Below are 10,702 nucleotides of genomic sequence, written 5' to 3' on the forward strand. Positions count from 1 at the left end.
GTTTAACAGCCATACTTTGAGGCCTATACTAATGTGGTCAGAGGGACTTAAAGGACAGTTTTGTCCCTTGCCCTCCAAGGTCTACCAAGTTCCAGGGGACTATGGAACATCTCTCAAAATGTCCTGTGACTATGGTGAGTCACCAATCCTCTTGTTCAGGGAGGACATGGAGACCCCATGAGATGGACTTGAACCAGTGTCTAGTCTATGAAGAGGAGGATCAACTTAGAGGAAACATCTCATTCATGCCTCCAAGTGAAGCCAGCCATGGTTGAGCAGGACCTTTGACTTACTGCACATAGATGGACCTGGTAAAAGAAAGGAGCCAGGGGCTCCTCCCAAGCCCATGTGACCCCTGAGGAACAGATCTTCCAATGACCTGCAGGGAGGCCATGGATACCCCACCATATGGACTTGAATCAGTCCCGTCTACAAGGAGGAGGGTCAATCCAGAGGAAACATTTCCTCTATGCTCACAAGTGAAGCCAGCCATGGTCAAGCAGGACCTTTGACTTATTTTCACATAGACGAAATTGGTAAAATAAAGGATCCAGGGGCTCCTCCCAAGCCCATATGACCCCTGAGGAACAGATCCTCAAACGACCTTAGGTGTAAAAATAAATTTAGTTGGGCCAACTGTAATCATAAAGTGCTGCTCTGATGTAAGACTTCAAATCTTGGTCTGCAATACTGTAGTGCCCACCTGTAGCTAAGGGAGACAACTCGATATTGTTCGAAAATGATGGCTAAATTTGTTTTCTCCCCCTATCTAGAAGCCTTTGAGAAAGGACTGACAGATTCTAACCACTCCAACAGTTATCAAAGTGCCTGAAAACAAATCCTGAATCTATCATTCTTGAGTCCAGACTTGGCAGACAAAAGAAAAATGAGGAAGAACCCAACAGAGGGATGCTTTGGGAAGCTCTTGTCAAGAAATTCCAGTGGATTCTCATATGAACATATGAAATTTGCCCTGTTCTGACTTTTTCTATTTCCATGTCTAGAACTTGTAATGCTAATTACTCTTGCCTTTACTTCTCCTTCACATCTCCACTTCACAATTCGAAGACTTTCTTTTCCTCCTAAAGATAAGAGTTATGCAATTTGGGAGTCTTTTAGATAGACCCTCTGAAGGGGTACTCCAATTGCCTCACCCTGTGTCCCTGTTCAGCATGGAAGAAGCCAGAGTGGTCTGTGTCTCGATTCCCTATTGGCAATTTGGGTAACCTCTTAAGAGGATGGTTTGATAAGAATAGGAGGTAGATCGAGGCTAGAGTCATGCTTGGGTATTGGCTATTGTATTAGTATGCTAGAGTCCTCGAAGAATGACTGCTGACCTTATTCACTGGCTGTGGGCCTCATGGCACAGTCAGGCACCAGGTTAGTGACAAGGAAAAAAAAAAAAAGGGAGGTAGGAATTCACTAGGCAGTTAGGGTAAAAAGACCCCAAAGAAAAGTAGCCAATGTCCTTGGGCCCCTTAGCAACCTACTCCATTCCAAAGGCCAAAAATGTTGAAAATATTTGGAAGCTTTTATCTAATCCTTAAAAGTTTTTAGGGTTACCTCTTCAGAGGGGGGGATGTTGGAGGGGAGGGAGTGGGCATAAATTTTAAAAAATAAGTAAATAAATCAAAGAAGAAAAAACAAAACAAAAAGGAGTGAAGTGAGGCAGAAGTCTGGTACATCACCATGGGAGAGGAGAATGAAGGTCTGTGCAAGCCCCTGAGCCCCGCTGGAGGCCTGTACCCCCTCATCCCCCTACTGAGTCTTTTTGCAAGGCACTGGCTCCACCCCCACACCCATGGATACCACTAACGTGCATCCTGCGTTAGTGGGTCAGGGAGGTGCAGATCAACTGATTCAAGGGACCAGCCGCTCGGGTCAAGATCTGTCAGTTTAAACTGGTCCAGCTGGGGAAATCTGCAGTGAACAAATCCAGCCTTGTCCTCTGCTTTGTCAAGAGATAATTCCATGAATATCAGGAGAGCACAATTGGAGCGACCTTCCTCACACAGATCTGCTTAGACAGTACAACAGTTAAGTTTGTGATCTGGGACACAGCAGGACAGGAGTGCTATCACAGCCCAGCCCCCACATACTGCTGGGGACCCAGGCAGCCATTGTGGTCTATGACATCACCAATCCAGATACATTTGCACCAAGAATTGGATGAAGGAGTTACAGAGACAGGCCAGCCCCAGCATCATCATTGCACTTGTGGGTAACAAGATGGAACTGGCCAGCAAGACAGCCATTGAGTTCCAGGATGACCAAATCTATGCAGATGATATAGTTTGCTGTTCATGGAGATGTTATATATCAGAGTTTGCAAAAAATCACCAGCACCACTTTAAGAAAAGTAGCAAGGTAAATTTATTATTTTGACCAGCCTGGCTGTCTATCTCAGGAGTAAACACAGCAGTGATCATTGTTGGGTCAGAGTTTTTATAGGATTACAGAGATATTATTCAAACAGGACACTTGAGAACCAATCAGGTTTGTACAACATAGCAGAACTCTCAATCTATTAATCAACAGCCAATCATTATACAGACAAGTGATACAGTCATATAACTTGGCAATCAAGTTTGTAATTTTAAAATTAGTCAACTTCCTAGCCATAACAAGTATAGTAAGAAAGCTGAAATCAGCAGTTACCAGGTGGTCATGCAATAACAGGGTAGTCTTATACTTTGTGTCAGGGTGACCTAAAATAGCAAGCAAGTTACAGAAGCACAAACAAGCTGTTAGCCAGATATAGAATGTCTGAGATTAGCACGTTCTACTGGGTTTGTGATTGAGCAATTTCTTAGAACTCAAGGCTGTTTTCTCTTTTTAAATATTTTCCATAAGTGAAAAGATGTTACTGTTAAAATAGCTATTCTGAGCAAGATGGAGTAACTTAGGTTAAGTTGCTAATATAGTTCAGGAGACATCAGCCAAGAGTGCAATGAATGTGAAATTTTCATGGCAATAGCTAAGAAACTTCCCAAGAACTAGCCCCAGAATGCAGCTGGTGGTCCAGGCCAGAACCTAGGTATGGATCTTCAGAACAACCTGACCAGCCTGAGCCAGTGCTGCAGCAACTCTGCTTGCTCCCCATTCCTCTGCTACAACGATCCAACTGGCACCCACTCTAGCCACCAGGGATAAGGGAGGGAGATGATCATGATTTCTCTGAGTTACTTTGATCCTAGGCCCACCTGCACCTTTCTGCACAAACACTAATTCAGTTTTAAGACTTAAGTAACTATTTTAATATATATAATCTTCTGCTCTTCCCACTTTCCCCCTTTCTACTGCTCTCCCACTTGCTCTTTGCTGATAGTAGCTACGTGTTCCTGTCCCTCCTGGTCTGTGGGGATAAGGGTTGGAGCAGTTACCCTTTCTTTCCTCCATGCTGGAGAGCAGACTCAGCAAGAACATGCACATCATACCTTGTTGGGAGTGGTCTTGGTCCTGGGCAGTGGGCAGGCCCTGGGCTGGGGAGGGGACAGAGTCGCCTCTTCCCTCAGCTGTCTGTCATCAGGCTGCACCCCTTCCCCACCCAACTCCCAGTGAGGGGAGAAACCGCAGCATTACCACAGCATCATTTGAGGCAGCCACACACCCATGACCCCTCCACCCTGACCTCTGGCTTTGAGCCCTGTTCTGACCAAATCAGCATAATAAGTATGGGGAGGGTGGGGTGGAGGAGAAAGGAGGGAATGGAACCAACTGATAGAATATGTGAGTTGCAGAAGCACCACAAGCCTCATTAGGGAAAGCCATAATCCCTTAAAGTGTCTAACTGGCCTTAAATTAGTATCCTGGCCTTGCTCATGCCTGGTGTTACTCAAGCCTTATCAACTGGTCACTCTCTGGACTGAGAGAGACTGTAGAGCCTACCTGTTTCCTTTAGTGCTATAGATAACTCACCCGCCTGTCTGAGAAAAGAGACCCTCAAGGACACCAGACCCTGGCACAGAGTTAACTCTTGCAGCTGTGTGCAGCAGAGTTCCTATATAAGACCCGACTGCTCGCCTTTCAGAGCGCAGATAATCATTCCTTGAGGAAACGAACTGTCAGCCCTCTGCTGAGCTTCCTGAATCCAGGGAGCACATTCCTTGCCTGTTGCAGGTCTGGCTCTGACTCTTATTTCTAAACTTTAAACCCCTCCCTTTTTCCCACCTCCTAAATCTAACACACACCAACTTTTTCTGTATTTTGTATTGTATGTTTCTTCAACACGTTAACCAATCAGTATCTTGTCAATACAGTTATTGAATTGATGAACCTCAAAAGAAAAGAACAACCAAACAAAAAGACCCTATCTGTAACTGCTGCTCCGGATCTTTGTTTCCCTGTTAGAACTTCTGTGGCTTATAAAACTAGTATGAAATGAGCCTGGACCTTTTCTCCTGTAAGTCTTTTCATGCAGGTTTAACTTGTGGGTCCAGTCAGGACTCTAAGAAATGGAGGTGAAGTTTTGTTGCGTGAATAGTAATCACCAGTCTATTTTACTACATTTCCTTTCTTGAACATTTTCTGTTTTTCATCTTTGCTTCCTGTAGAGCTTGTTTACTCAGGACAGAATCCTAGAGGCAGTTGCTAGACCTCAATATATAATTACTTTTAAAACTCAGTGATCATTTTCAGGTTGCTTTTGTTGTCCTTTTGGGGGGGGGTGCATCTGTGTTTGCTCAGGTATAGTTTACAATTAATAAAATTCACTTATTTTAAGGATAACATTCACAGACTGGTTTCGATGTTTTGAGAAACGGTCTGTATCCCAGGCTGACCTGGAAAACCTTAGTCACCCATGCTGCCTGAACTCTTAGCAATTTTCCTGCCTCAGTATCCCTCATGCTGAGATTACATAGTGAGCCCCCATACCTGGATGTGAACTTTGACAAAGGTTTACAAGTAGCCCTAATCTAAAGATGTGCTGTGTTTATTCTGGAGTTCATAGATACTTCTAATTATTATGTAAATATTATATTGTCAGTTTATACTACCTGGCAGTGTAGGAGAATGGGGACAGAGAAAATGGCATCAAGATTAATACATAGGGGGCTGGAGAGATGATTCAGAGGTCAAGAGCACTTGCTCTGAAATCACGAGGACTGAAGTTCAGATCCCAGCACCTACGTAACAAATCAGGCATCCCTGCAAATACCAACAACCCCGGCTTTGAGTAGGGCAGAGATAGGAGGTTCACTGGGTCTTGCTGGTTTCTGGCCTAGTAGAGATGAGAGCCCCAGGTTCAAGGAGAAACCCGGCCTCAAAGGAATAGGCAGAAATATAGAAGGACACTTGATGCCTTCTTCTGGCACAGACATGCACTGACATAAATAAATAAATAAATAAATAAATAAATAAATAAATAAATAAATAAATAAATAAATGTAAATGATATTTTTTAAACAAACAAAAAGATTAACTATAAAAGAAGCCAATTGGGGCTGGAGAGATGGCTCAGCAGTTAAGAGCACTGACTGCTCTTACGGAGGACCCGGGCTCAATTCCCAGCACCCACATGACAGCTACGAACCATTCTTAACTCCAGTTCCAGGGGAATCCAAAACCCTCTTCTGACCTCCAAGGCATTGAACTACATGGGTACATTCACATACATGCAGGCAATACACTCATACACGTAAAATAAAAATAATAAATAAAATATTTTTTAAAAGGTTTCAACTTAAAAAAAAAAATGAAGAAGCCAATTGACAGGAAGACTGGAAACCTGTCCACATCAGGGCTACATGTACCAAAAGAAAGCATGCATGAGAGGAGCCCTCAAGATCCCTGGAGAAGACAAGTGCTGTGTATATGACTTATAATGAATCAGAACTCAAGTGATGTGGGCCTTTTCAGTGTCTGTCTTTTCCCAGCACACTCCCACCTTGAGGAGTACCTTTTTTCTTTCTTAGTAAATTGCCCCTATTCCTATCATTATCCATGTGTCTGTCCCTGGTCCAATTCATTGTTCCAGAACACAAGAACATAGAAATTTCCAGACTCCAATCCACCCCATAACAGTAGCCCTGTAAAGCAATATAATTTGATATTATGTAATATAATTATATAACTTAATGGTCAAACCCATTAAATAAGTATTGGTTTGTTTTTGTTTCCTTTGAAGAAACCTGTACTGGAGTCTTCTGGCCTCTTCATCTACTTGGTATTGCTCTCTCAAACTGCTTCTGAGCTGTTGCCCAAGACTTCCCTTCCTTTACTTCTGTCTTGTGGCATCTTCAGTTTTCCAAACCTTCCTCTCTCTTGCATACACCCTTATTTTAGTAATGAGATCATTTAGTAGCTGCCTTCCATAAAAGGATAGAAAGAAGGTAAATTTTTTTGTGATTGCCCAACTGAAAAATGTTCAGTCTCTTCACACTTGCTTGATGATCTGGGTGGATATGAAGTATAAAATTTCAAGCCGCAAATAATTTCCATTTAGAATTTTGTTTTGGTTTAAGACAGAGTCTCACTATGTTGGCCAACTTGACAGTCTCTAGAATCATCTAGAAGACAAACCTTTGGGTACGTCTGTGAGGGAGTTTCTAGATTGGATTAACTGAGTTGGGAAGACCCATCCTTAGTGTGAGTGGCAGCATTCTGTGGGCAGGGCTCCTGAACTGAATAAAAAGGAGAAGCAAGCTGAGCTCTAATACTCATCTCTCTTGCTTCCCAGTTGCAATGCAGTATGACCAGCTGCTTCATAGCCCTGCTGCCATGACAGACTATGTCCCTCCAACTGTGCGCTCAAGTAAACCCTTCCTTAAGTTGGATTTTTTCTTTCATGCATCTTGCCCCAACAGTGAGAAAAGTAACTAATATAATATACTATGTAGCCCAAGCTGGTCTGGAACTCATTATCCTTCTACCTCTGTCTACCAAATGCTGGAAGGTTTGCCCTACCAGGCCTGGCTTCATTTAAATTTTGAATATTAAATCTTGTTTGTGTATTGAATCTTGTTTAATATTATAATTGGGGTTTTGTATGTGTATGAGTGTTATGCCTGCTTGTATGTAAGTGCACCCATGTCATGCAGTGCCTGTGGAGGACAGAAGATGGTGTCAGATACCCTGGAAGTAGAGTTACGGATAGTTGTTAGCCACCATGCGGGTGATGGGAAATGAACTCCGGTCTTCTGTAAGAACAGTCAGTGCTCTTAACTACTGAGCCATTTCTCCAACTCCCATTATATTAAAATTTGTAATGCTGTATTGAGAAATCTTTTTGAGGGACTGGAAAGATGGCTCAGCGGTTAAAAACACTGGGCATTCTTGCAGTGGACCCAGGTTCAAATCCCAGCACCCACATGGCAGCTAACAACTGTCCATAACTCCAGTCCCAGGGGATCCAATGGCCTCTTCTGTCCTTGTGGGCATTGCACGACACGGGTGCATTTACCTACATGCAGGCAATACACTCATACACATAAAATAAAAATAATAAAATATTTTTTAAAAGGGGGTTATTTTAAAAAAATAAAAGTCTTTTTGAATCTGTCATTTCCAACAAACTTTGTCTTTCTTTTTCTGTAGTATTAGGGATTCAACCCAGGGCCTCATGAAGGCTAGGCAAGTACTCTAGCACTGAGCAACAACCTCAGCTATAATCTTTTATACCAATAATGAGCGTGTAAGGTAAATCTAATATAAATATGCCTGGCACACACTCAAAGGCCCTTGTCAAAGTGTCACTGAATTGTAACTTTACTAAGGTTGGCAGAAAACAGATAAAGCGAAGATGGAGGAAGGTTAAAATTGTGGAGACTTCCAAGCAATGGAAAAGCAGATTTGTGTGGAAAGGTGGTGGTGCACAGAGATTTATATGATCTGTGATGCAAAGTTTCAGATGGTGATTAGATCAATCCATGGGAATTAACTGTTGGAGTGAATTGGAAGGGAACATTGCTTCAGTAAAGAATGCTTAGAAGCCAGGTGTGCTGGTGCGCACCTTTAATCCCAGCACTTGAGAGGCAGAGGCAGGAGGATCTCTGTGAGTTCAAGGCCAGCCTAGTCTACATAGTGAGTTCCAGGACAACTGGGGCTACAGGGGGACCCTGTCTCAGAAAAGACTGCTTAGAAAAGTTGAAGCGAATTTATAAGACAGATGGTACAGTGAAAGGAGCAAAATCATGGCTGTCTACCACATGAATGATGAATGTTTAACATATGAATCTGAACTTGATGCTTAATCCCCTCACTCCCTGTTTTCATATTTTTTGAGAAAATGATGACCATCTATTAGGTGCAGTGGAAGAAGATAACACGTGTAAAAGTGCCTGGTACCATGGGCTCAATGTGTATCAAGCATCAACAATGCTGGCCAAGTATGTGGGTACTATACAAGCCTGAAATGGTGGCAGAAAAAAAGACTATAAAGAAAAAGAGTACACTGGGTGATTAGGTCTTCAATGGATTTGAGGAACTAACTGCAGATCTGAGAGAACCAGACAAAGTAAAATTCCTGTCAGCACCACTGGGTGGTGCTTTCTGATCTATCATGTGGGTCTTCATCTTTCCTCAGCACTGAGAGACCTTGGCAGAATAACAGGGACCCGTTTACCTTCCTGCTTTAAGGAACTAGAAAACTTGACAAAATACAGGAAACATTCATTTGCATATATTGTACCATAGTACAGCCATCTCTGAAAGAAAAGAAATAAAGTGAGCCCTTCGGATTTCCTGCTGTCTGTCAAAAAGCATTTTCAGGTCATAGCACAGCAAAGGGAATAAATACCAGTAGAGTCAATACCAATGAGTTGAGGAGAAATAAATAACTCAGAGGTTAGGAAGTTCAAGGTGGTGGAATGTAGAAGTCAGTACCAGAAAGGAGGGAGCCGCACAGAGAATTTTTGGATGTATACAGAATCCCCTCTTTTATTTCTGTAGCTTCAAAAACTGGTTCTAAGGCTGGAGATATGGCTCAGTGGTTAAGAGCACTGGCTGCTCTTGCAGAGGACCTGGGTTCCAGCACCCACATGGTGAATAATAGCTATCCCTAATTCCAGTTCCAGGGGGATCAGATGTCTTCTGACCTCCATGGGCACTGCACGACCCAGGTGCACTTACATACATATAGGCAATACACTCATACACATAAAACAGAAATAATAAATAATTTTTTAAGCAATCGGTTTTGGTGCTGGAGAGATGGCTCAGCGGTTAAGAGCAATGGTTGCTCTTGCATAGGATCTGGGTTCAATTCTCGGCACCCACATGACAGCTAACAACTCTCCATGACTCCAGTTCCAGAGGAATCTGACACCTTCTTCTGACCTCCACAGGCATTTCATGACATGGGTGCACTTACCTACATGTAGGCAATATACTCAAATACATAAAATAAAAATAATTTTAAAAAATTAAAGAAAAATTTAAATCAGTTCTATGCAAGGTAGACAGTGTGATGTTCTGATATTCATGCACACAGTAATATAATAACCACAATCAAGCTATTAACATCCTGCACCTCACACATTAGCATTTGGGGTGAGAGAGAGAGAGACAGAGACAGAGACAGAGAGAAAGAGAGAGAGAGATACAGACAGACAGACAGAGAAAGAGAGAGGATTTTGAAAGCATTTTTCCAGACTGGAAAAATGGCTCAGCAGTTAAGAGCATAGTTCCCAGCACCCACATGGCAACTAACAACTGTCTCTAAATCCAGTTCCAGGTAACCTGATGTACTCCTCTGACCTCTGCAGGCATTGCATGACATAGGTGCACTTACATACATGCAAGCAAAAAGCTCATATATGTAAAATAAAAACAAATGAAAATTTGAAAAAAGAAAGTCTCTCCTAGAAAATTTCGAGTATTTCACCTTAAACTATGTTTTTGTAGAGTGCCAGATTATGTGACTGGGATGCTGCGACTTTCCTTTTTTGTTGCATAAAGCTGGGATGGAGGGAAATTTTTTCTACTTCCCTACCATGTGGCCAAGCACCCTATGGTAAGGTTTCTATTGCTATTATTGTTGTTCTGTTTCCTTTATAAATCCAAAATACAATACATATGGATTTAATCTGGTCTTGAGCTGTTTACTATTGTGGTTTCATACTTTCCAACCTAGCCCATCACTCTCTATAAACCTTTAACCTGTCGTCATCCTGGACAGATGGGAATGTGGTAGATGTCTCTAACCCTCCATCTTCCCTCTCCTCCACTGATAATTTTTGATTGATTCCTGGATATTTTGAGGTTTTTGAGTTTTTGCTTTTTTGGTTTTTTTTTTTTTTTTTTTTTTTTTTTTTTTTTTTTTTTTTGTCTTTTTGAGACAGGGTCTCCCTGTAGCCTCAGCTGTCCTGGAACTCACTATGTAGACCAGAGTGGCCTTGAACTCACAGAGATCTGCCTGCCTCTGCCACCCAAGTGCCAAATTTGCTATGTGCTAGACTTTGTTGTATTAAATATTCTGGGAGTTTTGTTCTTGGACAGAGATGAGTTACATGGTGTTAGTTTTTTCCTCCTGAGTCTTGCTTTTAAACTATGATGACAGGCCTTGAAAAAGCCAGTAGCCTACAGGTAATTTGGTTCTACTGTTGAGGCAGTGTGGTTTTGAGAACCCTATGCAATACTTTATATACCTTTCTACTTCGGTGGGAGTACAAATTATTCCTAGTTTCCTATATGAATTGAAGTTTTTTTTTAACTATCTTTTCCTTTCACATGGGTTTCCCTTGGTCCTGAGTATTTTTCTCAG

General features: G+C 42.1%; 1 non-coding gene and 1 pseudogene across 1 annotated transcript; both read left to right on the forward strand.

The window, feature by feature from the left end:
• Positions 1 to 1,263: 1,263 nt before the first annotated feature.
• On the forward strand, positions 1,264 to 1,393 carry LOC115066811. Its single transcript, XR_003846253.1, has one exon. It is a non-coding gene; the product is annotated as a small nucleolar RNA SNORA3/SNORA45 family (small nucleolar RNA).
• A 296-nt stretch (positions 1,394 to 1,689) lies between these two features.
• Positions 1,690 to 3,153, forward strand: LOC103746139 (annotated as a pseudogene).
• Positions 3,154 to 10,702: the final 7,549 nt, after the last annotated feature.

The sequence above is a fragment of the Nannospalax galili genome, unplaced genomic scaffold, assembly GCF_000622305.1.
Source record: "Nannospalax galili isolate Female #2095 unplaced genomic scaffold, S.galili_v1.0 scaffold383, whole genome shotgun sequence".
In the NCBI taxonomy this organism is placed as follows: domain Eukaryota; kingdom Metazoa; phylum Chordata; class Mammalia; order Rodentia; family Spalacidae; genus Nannospalax; species Nannospalax galili.